Genomic DNA, 21,480 nt, shown 5'->3' with positions numbered 1-21,480 from the left:
CAACAGTTGAATATTGATCTCAACTCGTTACATTTGTCCATGTATATTTTATAAGAACTGTTGTGTATTATTGAACAATATACAAAGGAAAAACTTGACACGTATCAAATGCTAAAATAAGAAAAAGAAAACAACTTCCATCTGCTCAGTTTTGCTTGTGAAGTCTTAACTTTTAAAGGCCGCCAATTCTGGCTCGGGTTTCTTTTGACACAGAGATATATTTGTCAGGAAGAATTATTTCTTTATCTCTTCATACCAAGATAGGATTGTGTTCGGCTGGAGAAGTCATTGGGAAAAGGTGTCGGTGCTGTGAAGCTGTCAGTCTAAATGTCATCTGATTCAGATACGGCAATGTCGCCTATAACTGATTACTGCTAGAAAAGACACTTTTAGAATAGCGAGATTATCGCTGTTTGTACTTTGGGCCATACTGGTGTCTTTTCTTTGTATTTTGTGAATTTACGAGATGTCTTTTAACAAACACGCACGAAAGCCAAACATCCTAACTGACAGACTGTGTGCTGGATCTACATTAACACCCTGTACGGGTTTTCTGATTTGTATTGTCCTGTCTGGAAAATAAAATGAAATAATTTATATCCTGTCCCCATCCATCTACCCATCTATCTTTTTTTGAATGAATGATCTAGTGTTTAAGAATGCAAAATGTATCTTCTATCTTCTGTTAGTTGAACATTGTATTACTTCTGTTCCTTGTTTTGCAGCCCCGTTTAGGACTGAATGCAAATGTCCCAGGAGGCTTGTTGTGAGGCAGAGGTTAAACAGCTGAAAGCTGGGGTCAGATCTTTTACATCCGAGTTGAGTGAGCCATTTAAATGCATTGCCTGCTTGGACACAGAGACCAGGGACCTACAAGATAAGGAGAGTCCCTGACTAGATTGTATGTAATAAATGACTCCACGTCTGCCTGAATATTTACAGACCGCTGCTATTTGTTTTGCTTTTTTTTTTTATTCATGCAAATGATAGCATTTTACTACCATTTTCAAAATAACCATGAGAAGAATAACACACGTGCAATGCAATTATACATACTCTCATGAAGCATATTCCTGCCTGTTTAATTGCTGATATGCTCATCTGAGAGTGCATTGTAACCCAGAAAAGGAACAGATGTGACATAATTCAATTTGCCTTTGCCAGATCAATTTATGAGATCCATTGCAAAGAAGCAGAATCAGTTCTGTTCATAGTAAAAAAATAAATAATTGAGCACAAAATAACATTTGATGAAATGATTGCAGATCAAGAGCAAAGGTTTTCTTTAAAGATGAGAAAGAAAAACGAAATATTTGCTCACTGTGCCTGAAGGTTGAGCTTGCATTCATGCACTATTTGAGCAGAGTTGGATATTAAGATCTGGATGTTAATGACATTGGGTAATTTTTCCCTTTTGTGTGAACATGTGTTTTATTGTGAAGGAGAACAATAAATTTGAACTGACAAAGCTGTTGTATAAGTATTTTTGGAAAACTTCTGATATGACAGCTTAGAGCTGCTTAAAGACGTTTGGTTTGTATTTTCTGTAGCATGGATTGTGGCATCTAGCTCATTATTTTAAAGGTGCTGCTTGTCGGCTAAAGCCAGATTTGTGAAGCACACGACAAATAGGTAACAGACAGATTCTTCCATCTGAGTTGAGGAGTCCTGTGGCTCTTTCTCCTATTGCCCCCAAAGTAAAACAGCCAAAGAGCAGATTAAGGGAATACCAAGTGTGAGGAATTCCTTCCCAGATACCCAGCATGTGCACAGTGTTGACCATTTTAAAGTCACGCCATTAACTCTCTTTGATTCCTCGGTTTGTCCGCGTCATTTCGTTAAAGGATTAGATTGCTAATCCTTTTAGCTCTAAGCTGGTGACATGAAAATCTACCATTGCTTTTCATGGACAGAGGAACGTTGCGCCTCTCACTGGGATTGAACTCATCCCATGTCATGGGATGGATGACATGGGAGGCCACTCATGCATGCATCAGTGGCCATGTGGACTTCATATTGCCATTTCTATCTGCAGCATTCGGGGAACTGCTTTCTCATAGGACTCCCCTGCAACTCCCTCACTGTGTGGACTGTCTGAGTAGATTCTGCTTCAGATGGCGCAGATATATGGGGCTGAACCAGACTGCTTGTTTCTCTTTGCAGAGTTTGCAGAGACGTTGGCTGGTACGAAGGCTGGGATCGAAAATAGAGGAGCAGCTCTGAAGTGAAGGCAGTTGGCAACCAAGGTGAGAAGTGTTTTCATTGTCGTGGATGATTATTAAGGCTGAAGAAGTCGCTGTTAAGCAAGTCATTCTCCACTTTCCTGCAGATGCATTAAAGTGAACACAGATCATTGTAATGTGGGAGTTGCAGTGACAGTTTACCAAAGTTTACCAAAAGGCGACTGGCGCACGCTATTTTAAATTTTTATTTTTTTTTATTTTTGAAGGTACTGTATTTACATTAAAAACCTACAATCAAATGTGATGCCCTCTGCATATGACAGCTTCATCTTTCTTTTTGTTTGAAAGAAAGAAAAAGCGTTAAAAAATAAATAAAATAAAATACTCCAAAAATAAAACAAAAAAATCCTGCAATAGCCCAAAAATCGATGCAGGTTAGAAGTCCAGCCTACATCCGCTTTTATCTAGGGTTACTTAATAATAGTGTAAGAATCATACTGATTATAGTAAAATTCCTTAACTTCTTATATAGTAGGAAGTTTCATCAAACATGACTTAGTACTTGGGTCTTTTGCACACAGTGATTCCATTATAAGTTAATTGGATTTTTTTTTACCAATGAATGACTTTTTTCCTTGTGTTTTTGTTTGCTTCAAATTGTATTTTTATTGCATCCTGATATGTAGCAACCTAAATGAAAGAGGATTTACTTTTTTTTTTAACCATGACTGTGCTTCATTGTTCTCTCCTATAAATGCATGCCCTTTGTTTTCTGAGGGGAAAAAAATGTTGCTTTGGCTCTGTATTAAGTGTCCGCTGAAACATCAAACCTTTTTATGGTGTTGAAGGGCGAGAGATCATTGGGTGCTGACAGGACTCTGAGAGTACACTGTGAGAGGAACAGGTTCTTCTTCAGTTAGTCTGCTGGCACCTGGCCACTCTACATATTTCCCAGATCAGAATTCTGCAATCACCAAGATTACTCAAGAGCGTTATCTTGCAAAGTGTTGAACTTCTCAGCTTTGTCATCTTTATTAGCCACATGCTATCATCAACTTTCTCGCTTAGTTTTCCAATATGCTTTACAATATTCAAGAAGCATGATTTTTTTTTTCTTTTGTCATGTTCTTTGTTTGCTCTGGACTTTGCATCATTCTGTTTGAACTTTGAGTTTGCAGCAGAATAAATATTCCCAACATGTCTGCAGGATGGGGCAGAAAGTCCAGAGCTGGTCCTCTGAGCTGTTGGTTTACTGACTGGAATGATTGTTTGGATGTAATTTAAAGATTAACTGACAGATTCTGGCAGCTGGAACTGATGTGATGTGATTACTGTGATTGTTTTCCCAGAGATTTAGAACTTGGTTATGTTCAGTGGAAAAAAAAAAAAAAAACACAGTTCAGACAGCCGCTGAGTGATGCTGAAGAGTGACGCTTGTTTTTAGAAGCAGCTAATTTTGGAGAGAGCCTATTTTTTTCTTCTTTTATGCTTTCAGTGAGCTGGAAGAGATTATTTTAGTTTATACGAGCAAATGTGAGTAAGTGTATTTTGAGATGTGCAAATGTTAGGTCTGGAAACATAATTTTTTTGGTATACACTTTGGTTCAGAAGTACAATGAATTTAAAAAAAAAACATGAATTAGGCTTAAGTTTAAATTTATTGTGGATCTTAAGTATAGACATTGACCTATGTCTGGTTAAGTATCTGTTTTAAAGTGCTCTTGATTATTCTGTGGCCACCAAGAAGACCACTTTCCTTGGCGGAACTGGTAAAGTTCATTTGAACCTGTTGGCTTTCGTCATAGTCCACAAACTTTCAACAGCATTGAAGTCAGAGATTTGGGAAGCTCATCCCTGAAACTCCAAAACCAGATTAGTGTGTGTTTGGCATCATCTGGCTATGTCCCAAAGGTTAAAAGCAAAGTCTTAAATAGCTGAAGATGACTTTAGATAAGAGATGAAAGTTTCAGTTTAACTTTTATGTGCCAGACATGGTAAAATTCCTCCTTTCCACTGAATGGACAAAACTTGGCTCCCTGTCATTAAGTATTCCTCAGTAGGCACGGATTGGTGTGAGGTTCTCCCAGTATGGATAACCCTAAGTAAAAATGTCGATTTCACAGTATTACAGGGTAAAGTAAGTGACTGAGTGAGTAGACTGATTGATGGGGAGGTAGACTGATGGTCTAATTGGTGGATTGATGGATGGATGGATGGATGGATCACTGGCATGCTGGCCCTAGGTATGGATGGATTAATGGGTGGATGGAAGAGTGGGTTGATGATTGATGGGCAAAAACGTAGATCGATGAAATGAATGGATTGACTGATAAAATGATGGATAAGTGGGTTATTGGATGGATAGATGGATGGAGAGTTGGATCAATGTTTGTGTTAATGGGTGGGTTAATGGATCGATGGGTGACAAAAAAATCGATGGTTTAATGGGTAGGTTGATTGATATGATTGATAGTTAGTAGGTTAATGGAAAGAGTGGTTTGATTTATAAATAGATGGTTGGATGATTGGGTGGGTGGGGTTAGGGATGGATGGAGTGGGGAGATGGCATGATAAGGAGTTGAGTGATTGGATTTAGTGATGTTTGAAAGTCAGTTGTTGGAGAAAATACCTCACATTTCAAATTCTTCATATCAATACAATCAGCTTTTTCTTATGTTCGTTTGCTAAATTTGCATCTCAGCCATTGTGTTGTTTTTTGCGATCAGTTATGATATAGCAATGATAAAGTTTCTTTCTCTGCATTATCTGACTAAAACAGGAAATACTTGATCAGTTTATTCCATACTGACACTGGTGGTCCTGTGGTTTGACTGTCGCTTACTGTAGTGTTGATACTCTAACCTCTCATAGTGCTTCTATCCCCCAAGGAGAAACTGAGCACAACCAGTTTGGAAGTGAAAATGATGCTCACATTCAGACATCTGCTGCCGTCGGAATGTCCTCGGTGTCACTGTTAGTGGAGGCTTAATTTGCTATGGTGTTTTGATGATGAAATGCAAAGCTAATAAAAGCAGCTTCTGTCAGTGGACTGAGAGACCGTACGGACGCACATCAAACCCTCAGGTGGCGCAAAGATCGCCTGTCCCTACCCATCTGTTATTCCCGTTGGGGAAAATCTCCTTCCTGCTCGGGATCACAAACACAGAAGAGCATATGCCCATCTGGGCACGCATTCCTGGCTGCAAATGCAAATATATACACACATGTAATCAAACAGACGAATATGCATAGACCGAAGCGTGTACACCGACAAAATGCATGAAGCAAGCTGCCCGTTATGTTTGAACCTGTACATAAATCACTTTTGAACTGCATGTTTTGAATGTGTATTAGGAACGGGGATCAGAGCCAGGGGCTGAATTGCTTCAGTTTTCTGCCAGTGTGACTCACCACCTGGTTTGGTACCCCCACCATATGCTTTTTTTTTTTTTTCGATGTTACCTGTGCTTTGAGTTTGACGGCTGATGAACTTTATGACAGATGATGCTGTGAGGAAGCGACACTGTGTGACATTTAAACAGATACCCTAAACAGCCAGATGGATGTTTCTTTATGAATGCTGTCTCCTTCTCTAGAGGTGACATTTAAACGTGCTTTTTTTTGTCAATAATCGATAAACTAACCCAATAAGCTGTCTTGAAGCCCTCGGTTGTTCGGACAGAAAAGAGTTGCACCAATTTAGTTTTACTTGCCAATAAAGGTTGTGATGGATTCAGTTGGACAATGCTGCAGAATGACATTTCAAGGAAGGGTAGGCTGGCCATATCCGGTAAAGTCGTTTCTAAGTGAAGATGTTGGCAGATTGGATGCTCATTAGGTTTTCATGGTAAGGTTTGTTGGTGTGTAGCTGTAATATTGGTCTAGAGCAACCAAGGAAAGGAGCATGTGCTGTTTTATGAAACAGTGTGGTTTCTTGGACTGCTTTGTCATTCTCAGAAGGAAGTGGTTTTATGCCTCCTTTCAACAAAGTACAAAATGTTCCTGTTTTTAAAGCTGTCTCGCGGCTCTGTCATTTCACGAATTCATGTGCGATCATGTCTGCCTCTGTCCTAGAGGTGGGGTAAGTGTTTGGTGTCAGAGGAAAGACTCAAAACCCACATTCAGGAGATGTGTGATTGTCTGCGGTCAGCATTTTGTAATGATTGCTGACATCTCAGTTCTGTTTTTTTGAAATACCGTCGTTTGGTTTATAAAAATTAACAAATGTTTGAATTGTACTTTTTATTTTAATTTATTTTTTTTTTACATTTGCAAACTGATGCCTGGGCATTTTCCTTCTGGATTTTCTCTTTGAGAGTATAATTTGTAGGAGCGTTAATTACATCATTATTTAAGCTCAGCCCCAGGCCATCCTAATACCACCATGTGGTGTGGCTGTAATCTTATTCACACCTTCTTGTCAGTTTACAGAAAATTTTGCCAAAAATCTCTGAGGTCATTAAGGTGTTTTGTTTTTTTTTGCGAGAGAGGCTTTTGTGTTTCTTCTGAGTCAGCAGTTCTTAATAAATAAATGAAAACTACTTTCTGTTATTTACTCAGGTTATATTTATCGCATATTATAAATTATATTGATGTGAAACAGTTAAGTGTGACAAAAAAGCAAAAAAACAGAAGAAGCCTGAAAGGGCAGCAATTTCTTGTGTAATTTCTAATGCACTAAATTCTGATACAAATAACTTCTGCTTTGCATCCATTGCTTAACCGCTTTTCCATGGAGGTGGGGTACACCGACAGATCATTGGTCCATCAGAGACATACAGGACTAACACGCGCACACTCTCATCCCTTGCGTACACAGGAACAACATGCAAACTCCATGCAGATCATGATTAACGCCCAGGATTTTCTTGCTGCAGTGCAACAGTGCTATGTGCACGGATGCCTTGCTTCCTTGTCGCTAAATGTTAAAGTTCACTGAAATAATGCTGTGGTCTTGTGTTGCATCAGAGTGGAGCATCAACTGGCATGTTATCACTTCCAGTTTCCTAACATTTATGTTCAAACTCAGTTTTTTTTTGTGGTTACTGAAAAGCACAATTTGCAAACAATTTTGTCAGTTGTCAGTTCGTGCCCCCAATTTGCATCCTTTGACTGGGTCATTCTAAGACATTAATGGCAAATTGCAAAGTGTCTAGCTTTGTCCATCTTCTGAAAATAGTATACCCAAAACATGGTGTTGCCACCATTTAAACATGGTTTTCATACATTTTCCCTCTGTTCCTCCATATTTTTGTCCATTCATTCATTCATTCATTCATTTATTAATTTGTTCTTTCCTTCCAGTAACCGCAATGGCACCCAGTCTGACAGATTGAACCATATAAAAATAACACCTTCAAGCATTATAAGTTACTCTGCGAGTGCTGCAGGGTTATCCAGTGCAAGAGGATTTTTTATAAATGGTAAATATTTCAAATGAAAAGGGTTAAATTTATATTTTCCACTGCAATAACCAGATTGGAATAGCTTTTTTCCTCACAGAAATCTCTATATATCCTTTAATTTGTATTAAAAAGATGAAATCAGGCTTTATTTAATGCTTTTTTTTTCTTCGTTGATAAGTGTGAGACCCACACTGGTATAATAGCTGTTTTACCTCTCTTTTTGCCCCACTTTCTCTGTTTGTGTTATCTGCTCCCTCCACTTTCCCTGAAGCCTACGTGAGTTGGGGCCCAGCACTGTGACACAGTGCTGGGCCCCAACTCACATTTGAACACACATATGAAGTCATATGAACACACACATTACAGTCATATGTGCGCTGCATGTTGGGCTGTGCCGTTCACACTGGGAGACAACGGATTCAAAGTGCTCACCACACCAGACTGACCCATGCTTGTGTGTAATGTGCCCTGGCAGAGTTTGCTCTACTTCTTTCTCAGCTATAAGGGATTAGAGATAATGGGTTGGAGTGTGGCGAAGACTTCATAAAGACTTTAGCCTCAAGCTGAGTGCAAAACAAGCCGAGCCTGCACGTTTACAAGTTCAACAAGTGACCTAAGACTGTGTAAAAATATCACTGTACTGTACATTTAATCTAGAGTGAGGAGAAAGTGAGCGGCAGAGCAAGTAAACAAATATGTTGGCAGTGTTGCAGCACAGTGCAAATACTTTAATCCACCCAAAATGTTTCTGTTTTACTTCCAATGAGCCTTGCTTACAACTATTTAAAGATGATCAAGATTTCTCCATGTTTTTTGAAAGTCTAATTTAAAAATCTGTTCAACTAAAAAAAAATATTATAATACAAAATACCAAGCGCATTGTAAGAAATAAGTTGCTCCACAGTTTCCAAAAAGTACAGTTTGTGTCTTCATCTTTTGGATCAAATGTTCGTCTTTATCGTTTTAGTCAACACACATACAGGCATACAAAGTGTATTATTTTGCCCCTACATAAATTTGAGTTTAATTTTCCTACTGTAGGGAATTGAAATCAGTGCTTTAATTTTATTAGCCTCTAGGTCCTTCGCCAAGGGAAAGTGCATTTTTAACGAGGTCTATGAAATTTACTGTATGCTTGGTTGCATACCAGAGCCCAAAAGGCACTAACATAAATAGACAAAGTTATATTCAACTTATTAGACAAGTTTAGTTTAAGTAGGCACATTAAGTCAATCTTTAGAAATATATAGGACTTAAATTTATGCTTCAAAAAGCCTTAATTTGAACTTTTGAAGAGTTACAGAAACCCTGGTAATGACTGAGGACAAAAACATAATTCACTTTTTAAAACGTTTCTGCTTGCCAAAAATGCTGTGTTTCAACATTAAACAGTTTCTTAACAATGACCAACCACTTTGACGTATTTCAGTTCAGTTTCTGGGCTCACCACTGCCCTCTTCAAAGTGTTCTGAGACATCCACATACAGTAAATACAGACTGGAGGAACCACAGTGTTGGTTCTGTTTGAACAACTGGAGAGCTGAGTCGGACTTTAGTACAGTACTGAACTGGTTTGAATATCTTACCTAATGAACAGAGACTTGTTTGTGTCAATAGGTAACTTCTCATTGGTGGGGACAGAAGTCATATGTGGAGTACCCCAAGGTTCTATCCTGGGACACCTCCTATTCAATAGCTATTAAATCTCTATTTAAAAAGCAGAAACACTAAATTTCTTCAAATCTAGACTAAAACCCTACCTGTGTAGTGTTGCCTTTTAAGAAAAAAAAAAAAGATTAAATATTGGAACCTTGATAGATATTTGCTTGATGATTTTGTTGACGGCATTTGGCAAAATGTAATGTTTATTGCTTGTTTCATAATTGGTTACTGTATTATGTTTTGCAATAAGCATTTTGAACTGCCTTATTGCAGAAATGTGCTACACAAATCAGCTTGATTTACTTGCAGTCTATTGTGATTCCCGGTGTTTGTAACTTGGGTATTTAAAAGCCTGAGCATTGCCTGTTGAAGACTTGTATTTAAACAAAATGACATAAGTGAACTTATAACTTTTGATGAAACCCCTGAACTGCAAGAGTTGCATGATATGTTTTTTTTTTTTTGTTATATTCTAAGCCAAACAAATACCTTCCAACCAAGAAATTATTCCTTGCAATTTTTTTCTCCCTGGTAGATGACAACATGGGGGAGGATTAAAACAACAAAAATGAGACAACCATCTACGGGGACATAAACTAAAATAATGAAGAGGATTATAATGCCGTTGTTGTCGGTCATACACAGCTGAAGTGAACTTTACAGAACTCCAGTGAAGGTCAAGAGTCTGGACTGTGATATTTATGAAGCTCTGTAGAGTTTGCGGTTTTAGACATCTAACCTGCCGCTCCGCCATGCGTGCTGAGAAATGCATGCACAAACATGTACTGTACGTTGCAGGGTTTTCTCCTAGAAATTCCAGCAGGTACTCAGGGGATGGGCGCAGGAATGTACGGGTGCCTACCTTTTGTTCTGTGTTTAGGGGTAAGTTCCAGATCAGTGAGCTGTGGTTTGCGCCTCCTCATTAAGGACACATTTTTCTGCGCAGCTGGGTGGTTTCAGTACGCCAAGGCTACCTGAACCCATTATAAGACATTTTTTCCCTCACCACTTGCCAGAGATCAACAAAGACATGGAGTCAGATGAAATTCTACCCACAGTGTTATCATCCGTGATAACATAGGAGCAAGGAAGCTTGAAGGTTTAAATAACCATGTTGTCCTCTTAGTTGTTGCTTCATTTCCCTAGGTTGTTGTTTTCGGTTTTCTTTTCTTTTCTCTGCCTTCAAGCTGACGGCCGCGGGTTTTATCTCTGTTACATAAACTGACCACGTGCCTTTTGGCAAAGCCACGCCTACATGGAACGCCATCCAAATCTGTCAAGGTTATTTTAGCTGAAGTTGTGCCAGTGTGGTTTGACACACTTCCTCTCTGCAGCTGTGTTTATGTGCGGATGTTTATTGTTCGTTGTTCGTCAGACAAACCCTATCCTCTCAAGTTTGAGTTTTTTTTTTTTTTTTATAAGTTTGGGCATAGAAAATAGATTCTGATTAATTTAGACTTTTAGATGAAATCATAAGAAAGAGCTTTAGCTTATGCATCATTGCTTCGTAATGCTAGAGAAGATTTCCAATATTGAACTGAGTAATTCGTGTCATTTGGCCAGTCTGTTTTGCCAGTCCTGCTTAGCAGCAACAAATTATGCTGCAGCTTTCATTAATTTCCCATTACCCAATCCTTTTTATTAGTGCTGTCACTAAACACAGTTGACATTTTGGAATTACATCAACTCTGTCCAGGTTTGCATAAGTTCGTCCATTGGAGAACATTTGTTTTCCAAGCAGAAATTCCTTACAAGCTGATCCATTCTGGTTTTGCATTGAAAAATTCACTTATTTGAAAAAAGAACCTACATAATGTGTAATAAAGCATCATAATGTGTAATTTCTTTATACCCCTTAAGCTTTTTCCTGATGTATCACATTGCAATCACATGTTAAAGTTTTACTAGGATTTTATGATAGGTTTCAGCATTTCTCATTTTTTTTCTTTACATAAAAATATCTGAAAAGTTTGACTTGAGTTTGTGCTCGGTTCTGTTAGGAAATAATTTGTCGGTCAACATTTTTTGCCTCAATTAGAGGCACATGTGTATTTGGATTTTTTTCTTACCAGCTTTGCACATTTGGAGACAAAAAATAATCCATTCAATCTGTCCCTGTCAGATAGGATGGAGAACACCTTTTGACATCAGTTGGCTTTAGGAATGGACTTTGATTAGGCCACTAAAACACATTAATATGCTTTGATCTATTACAGGTGTATCCAGTTATATCTTCAAAGGAAAATAAGCAATTGTGACTTACATTAAAGACCAAATCATCGGCAACAGGCTATTTTTCCACGCATAGAAAGTCAAACTCTGTTTTCCATAAACAAAGCCCACCATATTTAGCTTCTGTAAATAAACCCGTAGGCAAGTCTTGTTAAAAACCCTGCATTTAGTTTTGATCTTTGTTTTTTTTTTCTTCTTTTCTCCTATGTCTCTCTCAGTTTAGCAGTGAAAAGCCTATTCACAATGGGGCACCGCTGGATACAAGGGTGCTTAAATAAGACACAAAAAACACCTTGAAATAAAAGCTGTTACAGTGCAGTTGCTGTTACTAATGCAATCGTCTTATAGTTCTCTCCCACCTAAGCGGTTGACCTTTGCAGTTATAATAATCTCCACGGACCTCTTGGCTGCCTCGTACTCTCCTGTCAGTTTAGTTCAGCATCCATGTTTTTGCAATATCACCATGATCTTTCCATTCTAGGATTGAGCAATGAGTGAGATCCTTAACTTCTCGTTGTGTGTTCCTTGGTCTTCATGGTGCTGTTTGTCCACTAATGTTCTCTGACTCCTTGTCTGAAAGGCTGTCTGTACTGAGATTGAACTACACACATATGGACTCTAATTACTAATCATATATCTTCTGAAAGGTAATTTGTTGGACTACTTTTTTTGCTATCAGAAGGTAGTATTTAGCCTTTAGAACCCTTCTCAGATTGATTATAAGGAGTGCACATTCATCCCATCGTTTATCATTCATGAAAAACTACCAATCATAAGAATTTTATCGTTGCCTCGATGACTTTCAGTTAATGTTGTTAAATATAAAACGCCTTAATCATCTGAATGGTATTTTTACTATTTTATCCACTAAAGCATCAGAAAATATCAATAAATATTGAAAATATGACTAAATGCAGTTCCTGTGTGCCATTCAGCAAAAAAATCACATTTAAGTAAGTGGCGTTCTGAAGAAAACAATTTCAATTGGGAAGGTTTTTCTAAGAAAAGTAATTGTGTTTGACAATATCATGCTGCCATAGCCATACAATTATCTAAAAAAAAGAAACAATAAATAGGTTTTTAATCATAATTTGTATTGTTATCACAATAGTACCAAAAAATATTGCAATACAATTCTAACTCCATATAGCCCCCTCTACCCATCAAGTCATTGTTGATGGCATTTCTACATTAGGAATGTGTCAGTCCTTGTGATCAAGACAAACTGAGATAATATTAAAGACTAAATTTGAAATGCTAACTCTTTCTTCTGTCCATGTCTCTTTGCGTTGAGTGTTTGCGCCTGAACCTCTCTGTGACTCTTCACAGTCTAGAAGGATTCCAGCTCTTGTTGCACTCAGACATACAGCAGCAGGAGATGGTTGCAGAGGCATGTCTGGGGATGTAGTCATGAGAGGCTGGTATTTTATGGAACATACTGTACTAAGCTGTGGTGTTCCTGTAAACCTGCTAAAAATAGATGGCGCTGATAAAGAGTACATAAAAGAAAAACAATGCGGAGGTGAATGTAAAACAGACTCACAAAGCTGGTTCATCTTTGAACGCTCAGGCTTCGGGAGCTGGAAGCCTGAGCGGAATAGCTGGAAGCTCAGGCGAGTTTAGTTCAAGAGGAATCCTGGTGAACATTGCATATATGTCTAACGAATTTCATAAATTTTTTTGAAATTTATGAGCCTCTGTGTAAGGTTTTTTTTTTTCTTTTTACTTTTTAGGACTTGATGGATTTATGTTTTTTATTGGACAATTAAGCTGCAGTCACATTCGTAATGTGTTTAAGTCCAAAACCACAAGTCCTTCCTCTGTCAGAACTCTTCCCCTTTACAAATATAGATTTTAAAATGAGCCCACGTAAGAGGCAAGGCTTCAGCTTTCTGAAGCTATGCCTGGGACATAGCTGGGACATTTGTCTTGTCCCTTTCAGAAATGTGTTTAAAGAAAGAAATGTGGCTTTGTCATTGCCTACTCAGTCTAAAGCACATATTAAAAACAAGCTTCAGAAAGCAGAAGGCATAGCTTCAGCTTTCTGAATCTATGCCTGGTATGGTGTTCTGTTCGGCTGTAGTACTTTCTTGGAGGAGGGCGTCTGCTGATATAATACCAAACTTTGTCCATGCCCTCCTATTAACTTTTTGCTTTTCAGTAATATAATGAATACTCCTACAACAGCTCTTCTGTTTCTTTTGTGGTAATCTGTTCTGTCTTCTCAAAACCTCAGTCGGACGTGGCAGATGGCAGATGGCAGATGGTCGGGTTCTGCTGGAAGTTTCTTCCTGTTAAAGGGGAGTTTTTCCTCTCCACTGTCGCTACATGCATGCTCAGTATGAAGGACTCCTGTAATGTCAAGTGATTGTCTGCTGGTGCTGTGTTCTCGTCCAGGAGGAGTGAATGCTGCGAGTTGGTGAGATGATGCAATCTTCTGGGTTTCCTTGGATAAAAAACTTTTTAAGCTAATCTGAATAATAAACTGATTTTAATTCACTGGAATGTATGTACATGGTAAATAGACTGAAATTGTATCACTTTGACCACTCAAAGCACTTTACACTAGAGTCTCATTCTCCCACACATTTATACACCAATACACAGATCGGTAGGCAACTTGAGGCTAAGTGCCTTGCCCAGGGGCACATGGACATGTGGAATTTGAAATCTAAACTACTGTACATCCTTTTGATCACAAGACAACTATTCTACCCACAGAGCCATAGTCGCCCTCAGGTGTGGCTGAATTGAAACTTATTTTTATTTAGTTTTTTTTTTATTCCACTATGTTCTATATAACTAAATTAAAATGAATTGATTGTGTTATATAAAAAATAACCAGGATTTTTCTTGTGCCTTTCTGAAATCTGTTTAAAGAAAGACATTTGGCTGCCTACTCAGTCTAAAGTACATATTAAAAATCAAACTTCTTTGGCTGCCTCCTGTGCTTTCACTCCTTGCTTTCATAAATAAAATTAAATAAGTTCTTTCATATAACTTACATGCAGCTTTATAACTGCTATGTGGCTCCCTACATGCACTGCTCGCCCAATGTTCCCATTTGAGATTCACCCATTGCCTCATTCTCAGACTTTTAGCTCTGTAGCTCTCGATCGTCTGCACTCAAGCACTCATGCAGATATTTAATATTCACCACATCCCTGTCTTCTCCTCCTCCTTTTTTTAATAGCTCTGTTCTTGGCAGTTTTTATGGCCTGCCCCCTCGGTTACAGTATCCCTTCTGGAATTTTGGCCTCCTTTCAAAAATCCTAAATCAACTGCAGGCTGCCACAGCAGCAGCCTGGGCCCCCTTTGCTCCATCACCCCACATTTTGACCTCAGGGAGCATTTGTGTGCAGGAAAAAAAAAAAGTTTGAGACTGACTGGTTACCCTTTGAAGGTTTTGAACTTTAGTTTCTTCAGTTATTTTTTTTATTGCCTCCCTCTAAGTAAATTAGTAAAATTTTAGAATAATTTATTTTGTTGCACTTCCTGATAAAGCAGCTGACAGCTTTTAATCAGTATTTGCTTTGCTAATAGGAAGGCACAGCGTTAAGATCTCATACTTCATCAAAATATGTATATTTTTTTACACTGACAAATGCCTGCATAAAGCATGCTGTTTTAAAGACAATATTCTGATATGTCTGTAGCTGTCCTTTACCTGCAGTGAATGCGTAAAGTTGTCCCAAAACCTATTTTATATCTTGCTGGTCTCCCCCAACTCACCACCCCATTTCTCAAAAACTAGCATATGTTCTTTATTCCTCAAATATATTTTATCTCTATTCTTGCTTTATTTTTCAGTCGTGCTTCTAAAGTTCAAAAAAGAAAAAAAAATGAAAACATCTACAGTGAATCTTTTGAGGCTATAACTAAGCCTTATTTGAACAGTCAAATATAATTAAATTATGAGTAAAGACTCAAAATGTAAAAAAGTAATTTAAAAAAAATTTAACTGACAGATTATGTAAAACTGAAGCTGGTTAAAACGTTGTTAAAGGCTTAATGGAGAAACATTGTGATGACTTCCTGAAGACTGAGTGTCTGAAAGAGCAGGAGCTTCTTAAAGAGACAGAGGCCCAATTTCAAGGTGTTAAATTGCAACGTCAAATTTCTTTAGTCATGATTTACACATACAACATTTCATAACAACTGAAGGTAACACAGTTACTTGGTCGTGCTATAAAAGGGTGCTATGTTCCTGGAAAATACATAATACTGCCCTTGGAAGCTTCTCCTTTACTGCAAAAAGGCTGCTAAATATATCCACTTGGATTTGTAATACTATAAAATGCTATTATAAAGCACAGTGTGCCCTCTGTTTATGGATGTACTAAAGGCAGGAATGGCTGAAAAAAAATCAGTATTTTAAATCAAAAATCTCCCCTTCTGCTTTTGTAGTTTGTGTCATTTGTGCAAAATCAAACTCTTTTGCAGATGTATTTCCAGGAGCCCAAGGCTTATGTCCTCTTTTCACCCGAGTGAGTCCTATTGGTGTTCCTTTACCTTTGAATGACCCTCCTGTCTCATTTACTTGTCTGGTTTGTCTGTTATCCTCTTGTATGCAACATGTTGGTCTGTTTTGTACACACAGACCAACAGCTGGCCCTTTTGATCACTTTACTGGGGTGTGAAGCTAAGCTCTTGTCAGCACAGGGGTTCCTCCTCTGAGCTTTCATGTGGGTTTGTGTTCTTCGTATTTCACATGTACCGAGATCGTCAGCAAAGCAGTGAATCTGTTTTTTTCACCCACATGTGTGGGATGTTATTCTGACGAGCTCTGCTACACATTAGTCCTGTGATTTACTGAGTTTGGTTGGCATGTCCTCCCCAAGATGTCTCACTGGCTCATCCGTCTTTGGTCGTCCATTGTATCTGGTCTGGCTTAGATTTCCAGCCTCGATGGCTGCTTTGCAATAGAACATGTGTGTAGCTGATGATCACAAACATCCTTCCAGGGTTCCTACACAGTTTGGAAAAGTAGCCACTATTGTTATCTGAACTTTAGTCTCCCTCTCGCTGTCCAAAAGTTGTATGATTTCCATCCGTCATTCCTTAAAATCTGGAATTTTTACACAAAAAGCCAAATCAATTTTATTTATAAAGCACATTTCAAAGCAAAGTTCTGCGCAGTACGAAAACAGATCAAAACAATGAATATGAGAAATGTGTTGGAACCTTTCAACAGCTGCTTGTGTCATGATAAAGGCTGAAACTGTCTTTTTCCAGATCGCCTTGTTGTACCTGCGAACTTATAAATGCACACTGTACTCATCAGTATTCAAAGACGTGAGATGGTGCAGTCAACGTGAAGACAAAGACCACAGAGTTTCTGATTATCATCTTTACAAAAGGGGACTGTGTCCCAGCCGAGCTTTCATTAAGTTTTACACAAAGGCATCAAACACATCTACGCTCAGAGGGGACTGAACAGTGTTTAGGTCGATCGTGTGTGGCTTAAAGAGGTTTGGACATCAACTTTTCTGTCAAGACACGTCCTTTGTTCCATTGAAGCGATGCCAGTCTTTGTTCTCGATTGGTAAAACTGTCCTGACTCATTCATCAACCCCCTTCTGTTACCCATCAGTGTACAGTGAGTGTGAACTACACGCTCAGTTTGTTGTGGTCTTTCGGGAAGGCCAATCACGGCCAACAGAGATTTTATTTTATTTTTTAACTCGTTAAAGCCTTACTATTTTAACACACAGTGTCGTGTAGGGATTGTTTTTGCTTCTTTTTGATTCTGGAATGTACTCTTCATTTGTTAAGGATTGCACATTTCTTAGGGTTGCTTTCCAGCCGAGAAACCACAAACTTCAATGCATTTTATTGCGATTTCATGTGATTGTCAACCATGCCAAGTATTACAAAGTGAAATGAAAATGATAAATGGTTTTACAAAACAAGACCTGCTAATCATTTAATCCAGTTTGGAAAAGAGAGTCTGAATATTTTGCTTATTCTACTTTGCAGAGACAGCACACGCTCTTTCTACTGTTATTGGAGAGCATATGTGAAAGCCAGTTGAATTTTGGGCAGAAGCATTGTAAAACGAAAATGCTTTAATCCAAGCCATTCCACTAAAACTCTGGCTGCATGTTTAGGGCCCTCATCGGGTTTTCTTCAACAAAACCCTGTGTCAAACCTTTCCACAGCACTATCCTTAACCTTTCTGGATTGTTTCCTTGATTTTATGATGTCTGTTCGCTCATCTTCTGTGCCAAAGCATGCAGTTACAACATTATTGTTTAGTTTAACTTTTTCTGTGAGTTTTTGTTTCTTGGTCTATAAATTCTACTTACATGCATACATGTGTTGCAAAAACATGTGATTGATGTGAGCACATGGCATTTAAAATATAATACCTACGGTATATTGCTTTCCAGCAGCCTTTTATTTATTGCTCGCATCGATATTGCCATGACGACTGTGGTTCAAAACATTTTGCAGCTTGAACAAATGTAGCGTCTTTCACAAAGGCTTAACGTAACATAAACAAAATGAGAATTCAGCGGGACATGCGGCACAAAGGCCTGTTCCGGCGCGCTGGGAGTGGTTGCATCAGGCAGTTGGAAGTGCTCTAGCTCTTCTGACACCCTGTGTTTTAAATACATCTCAGTGCCAGCAACCACAGAATGTCCTCCAGGGCTATTGTTGTTTTAGACATTTGTGTTTGAACAGCAGCCTGTATTCTAAATATCTCCTTTTTCTCCGGGAGTCGCTACAGGCCTGAGTCACGTTGACATTCCTCATCTGAATCCATTCCTTCTTCCTTCAGATTCCGTCTTTTGTTGAGCGTTTCAAGGTGCATCTCAGCAAGTTAGAGTATCACTGAAAAGTATACCCAATGGGCTCCAGCTTTTTGAGTAATGGCTTTTTGTGTTTTACCTTCCTTCTCAAGAGCGTCATTGACTGACTGCTGATGAACTGTTTGGTCAGCAGTTTTCCCTTTGATTGTAAAGTCCAGCAGTCTACAGCCTACAGCTTTGAAGCCACAAGTGGCTCATTAGATGTTCCTCACTAGCTCGAGCATTTGCCCAAAGGCATAAAATACCAAGGGATGGTTTTTAATATAACATTTTAATGCAATATTTGTGTAGAATTTCTACATTTTTGTTAAGATTTCAAAACACATTCTAATAGATTGCAAATGCAACTCTTTAATGTTGACTTTAACAAATATGGATCACTTAGATTTAAAAAAAGATCAGTTGATCTTTTGGTAAACGTTTATGCTCTTCATTTTAATACCTAAGAACAAATTGTGTCTCTGTAAATTAAATATATATAAAAAGCTCACAGTTGTGTCCTGTTGTTGACGTTTTTATCAGAAATCTATATAATCTTGTTTTGAAAAGACATATTGCTTTTATGGGTTTAAGCAAGTCTTTCAGTTGAGCCGAGGACCAAAATGCAAAGGTTCTTGACCGCTGCTATACGGCTTCAGCAAATTGATGATAGAGGAAGTTATTTAAATCAAAATTATATTTGTGACATAAGACTTTTAGAAACTTTAATTTATTGTTTTTAAAAGGGTCTAAGACATAATCATTAAAATGGAAGTAAATGCTTAGAATGCATCACTGTCTGTCATGACTCTATAATTTTTTTTTTGTTGTGATCTCTATCTTTTCAGGAAACGCTGGATTCCATCACTCTATAAGGCATCTTATGTGGAAATAGTGGCAGATAACAAAATGGGTTTCCTGCTTATCGTAGGTTTGATCACAGATTATATAGCTGTCATGGCTCCAGTTTTTCTGAATGCAAAACACCCGAGTACAGATACTGTGCACGGATTGGCTCTCTGTTGGAGACACCTGACCCAACCAAAACATGGGAGCTCATATGTTGAGCCATCAATTATGCATGACCTCCGTGGCGTCAGGTTTTCTGTAAAAGGGGAGCTCTTTATGCCTTTTTTTTCTGGTCATTCTAGTCACCCTGTGACTCTGATAGCACTTTGTTTTTTGCCCACAGCAAAGGTCAAACTCTAATGGCCATGTAATCTAGAGACACTACTGAGACCTACAGCAGAGAACTGAGTCAGTTAGCATTTAAATCAAATCGGAGAGGATCCTTCATCCATAAGTTATGGTTGTTTCCCATAACTTAAAGCTTCAGCGAGTCATATATTTGCCAAGAAATATCATATATTTCTTTAAACAGTTGAAAAATAGTTTTTCCCGTGATGTGACTCTTGCAGGTGTTGCATAAATCCCTGAGGAAAGAAAAAATAAATAAAAACCTTGATATACAGTAGTGGCTACATGTCTGTGCAGGATGTGGTTTGCTGGTCGCTGCAGTCACATTGTACATACAACATTGACATTCCGTGGCAGCCGGCTTTGTTGTTGATCCGGTTTTTAAAAAGCAACAGCAGCGCATGTACACAGTTGGAGTATCTTTCTGAGCGACGAGTCTGACGACGAGACTGCCAGTACTGCCAGTCCTCCTGCTGCCTCTCAGAGACCCATCTGTACCCAGGCCAGAGTCTACTCAGCTGTTATTGAGCTTATTTGGTGAGCTGATTGGGTAGCTGGGAGGACTAAGAGGGGTGAGGGGCTGTTTGGGTTTGGGTTGAATTGGCTTGAACTGGTGTCCATTTCAAAGATAGTCCAGGTCAGCTGTGATCGTTTAGCTGCTGAGCCTTTATCCCTCTGTTATTGTGTAACAGAGTTTCCGGCAGCTGTGAGAACAGAAAGAGAGGGTACATTTATTGGACATGAACAGATGTATATTTATCGCTCTTCTCTGATTTAGCTCTGTTTATAATCTGTGTTGCCTTATTGTAATTTCTACTCTTCAAAATTAATATTTCACCAGGAATCTCTGTTTTCAGTCACGAAACAGAGGAACCTTTACATTTATTTCAACTTTATTATTCGGATGTAAAAAAAATGCCTAGATAGAAAAACTGAGAATAAATGCAGAAATACTTTAAATAAATTACAACATAACTGAGAAGTTATTTCAGCAATTCAGTTTAGATATTAAAATTATTTTATTATATTGGTAACTTAAAATGCTTTTGTAAATTTAGATGATTATGGTTTACAGGCAATTCAATTTACTTTTAAAGAAAATTAGATTTAAAAAAATTATTTTGGCCATAGAAATGTATTCATAACAAAATATGTCCTAGTTCTGCAGTACAGTCTACTTCCCTTTTCTCAGTGGCCCAGTAAGAGTCTTCCAACATTGTTTCTAGTGGCTTCAGACAATAAATATGACAGTTGTAGCCCATGTCCTAGATGCTTCTGTGTGAAGTCTCTTGATAGACTGACTCAAACTTCAAACCCACGTCTTGTTAATATCTTTCAAACGTTGGACTTTGCTTAACAAACTTTTCAAAGTTGCAGCCGTACTTGTTGGTTACGCTGCTTTTACTTTCAAAATATTTACCTTCCACCAAACTTTTCAATAGCAACTTGGATACAGTCCGAATAACTAGTTTATGTTGCAACTACCTTTTATGACATGCCAGGTGAAGGATCTCAATGACTGTCTGTGGGACATCTTTCAAGCTGACATTTCCACATCCCCTTTATGTAAGACATGGCCTTAATTTAACATTTTTGAATTAAAAAAATCTGTTGCGTTAATTAGTGTTAAATACTTTGATTTTATTTAACTGATCAGCTTGAAACTCGGAGGTTGGGGAACAAAGCCTATTTTTTCATCCTTAGAAAGCAGACCTGGAAGATTCTAACAAATATCATATTTCAATTATCTTAACCTTATGATGACAAGGTTTCCCCCAGAAAACTCGCTAAGTCCGGTGGTTAGGCGCTAAGGCAGTCATTCATCCAGTGGCCCATTGTGTTTTTGAGTTAAAAAATGTTTAAAATTGACAGGAAATTTGAAAATATCACTTGATAGTTATGTATTCTTGAAAGATTAATATCTGAACAAACTATAAAGACTTACAAATTGCAAACATAAAAAAAAAAACTTAAATAAGCAATACTTAGCCTGGTGGGGGCACCAGT

General features: G+C 38.1%; 1 protein-coding gene across 1 annotated transcript in view; it reads left to right on the top strand.

Annotated features, from left to right (window-relative positions):
* Positions 1–21,480, top strand: part of LOC102237580 (thyroid hormone receptor alpha) — a 133,125-nt gene that overhangs the window by 18,151 nt on the left and 93,494 nt on the right. Inside the window, exon 2 of the mRNA XM_005794730.3 lies at positions 2,164–2,246. The gene's annotated coding sequence lies outside the window, so the exon portion shown is untranslated. The remainder of the gene's footprint in view (positions 1–2,163; positions 2,247–21,480) is intronic.

The sequence above is a fragment of the Xiphophorus maculatus genome, chromosome 10 (assembly GCF_002775205.1).
Source record: "Xiphophorus maculatus strain JP 163 A chromosome 10, X_maculatus-5.0-male, whole genome shotgun sequence".
In the NCBI taxonomy this organism is placed as follows: Eukaryota; Metazoa; Chordata; class Actinopteri; order Cyprinodontiformes; family Poeciliidae; genus Xiphophorus; species Xiphophorus maculatus.
Note: the sequence above shows the minus strand (reverse complement) of the source record. Positions and strands in the feature narration are given on the sequence as shown.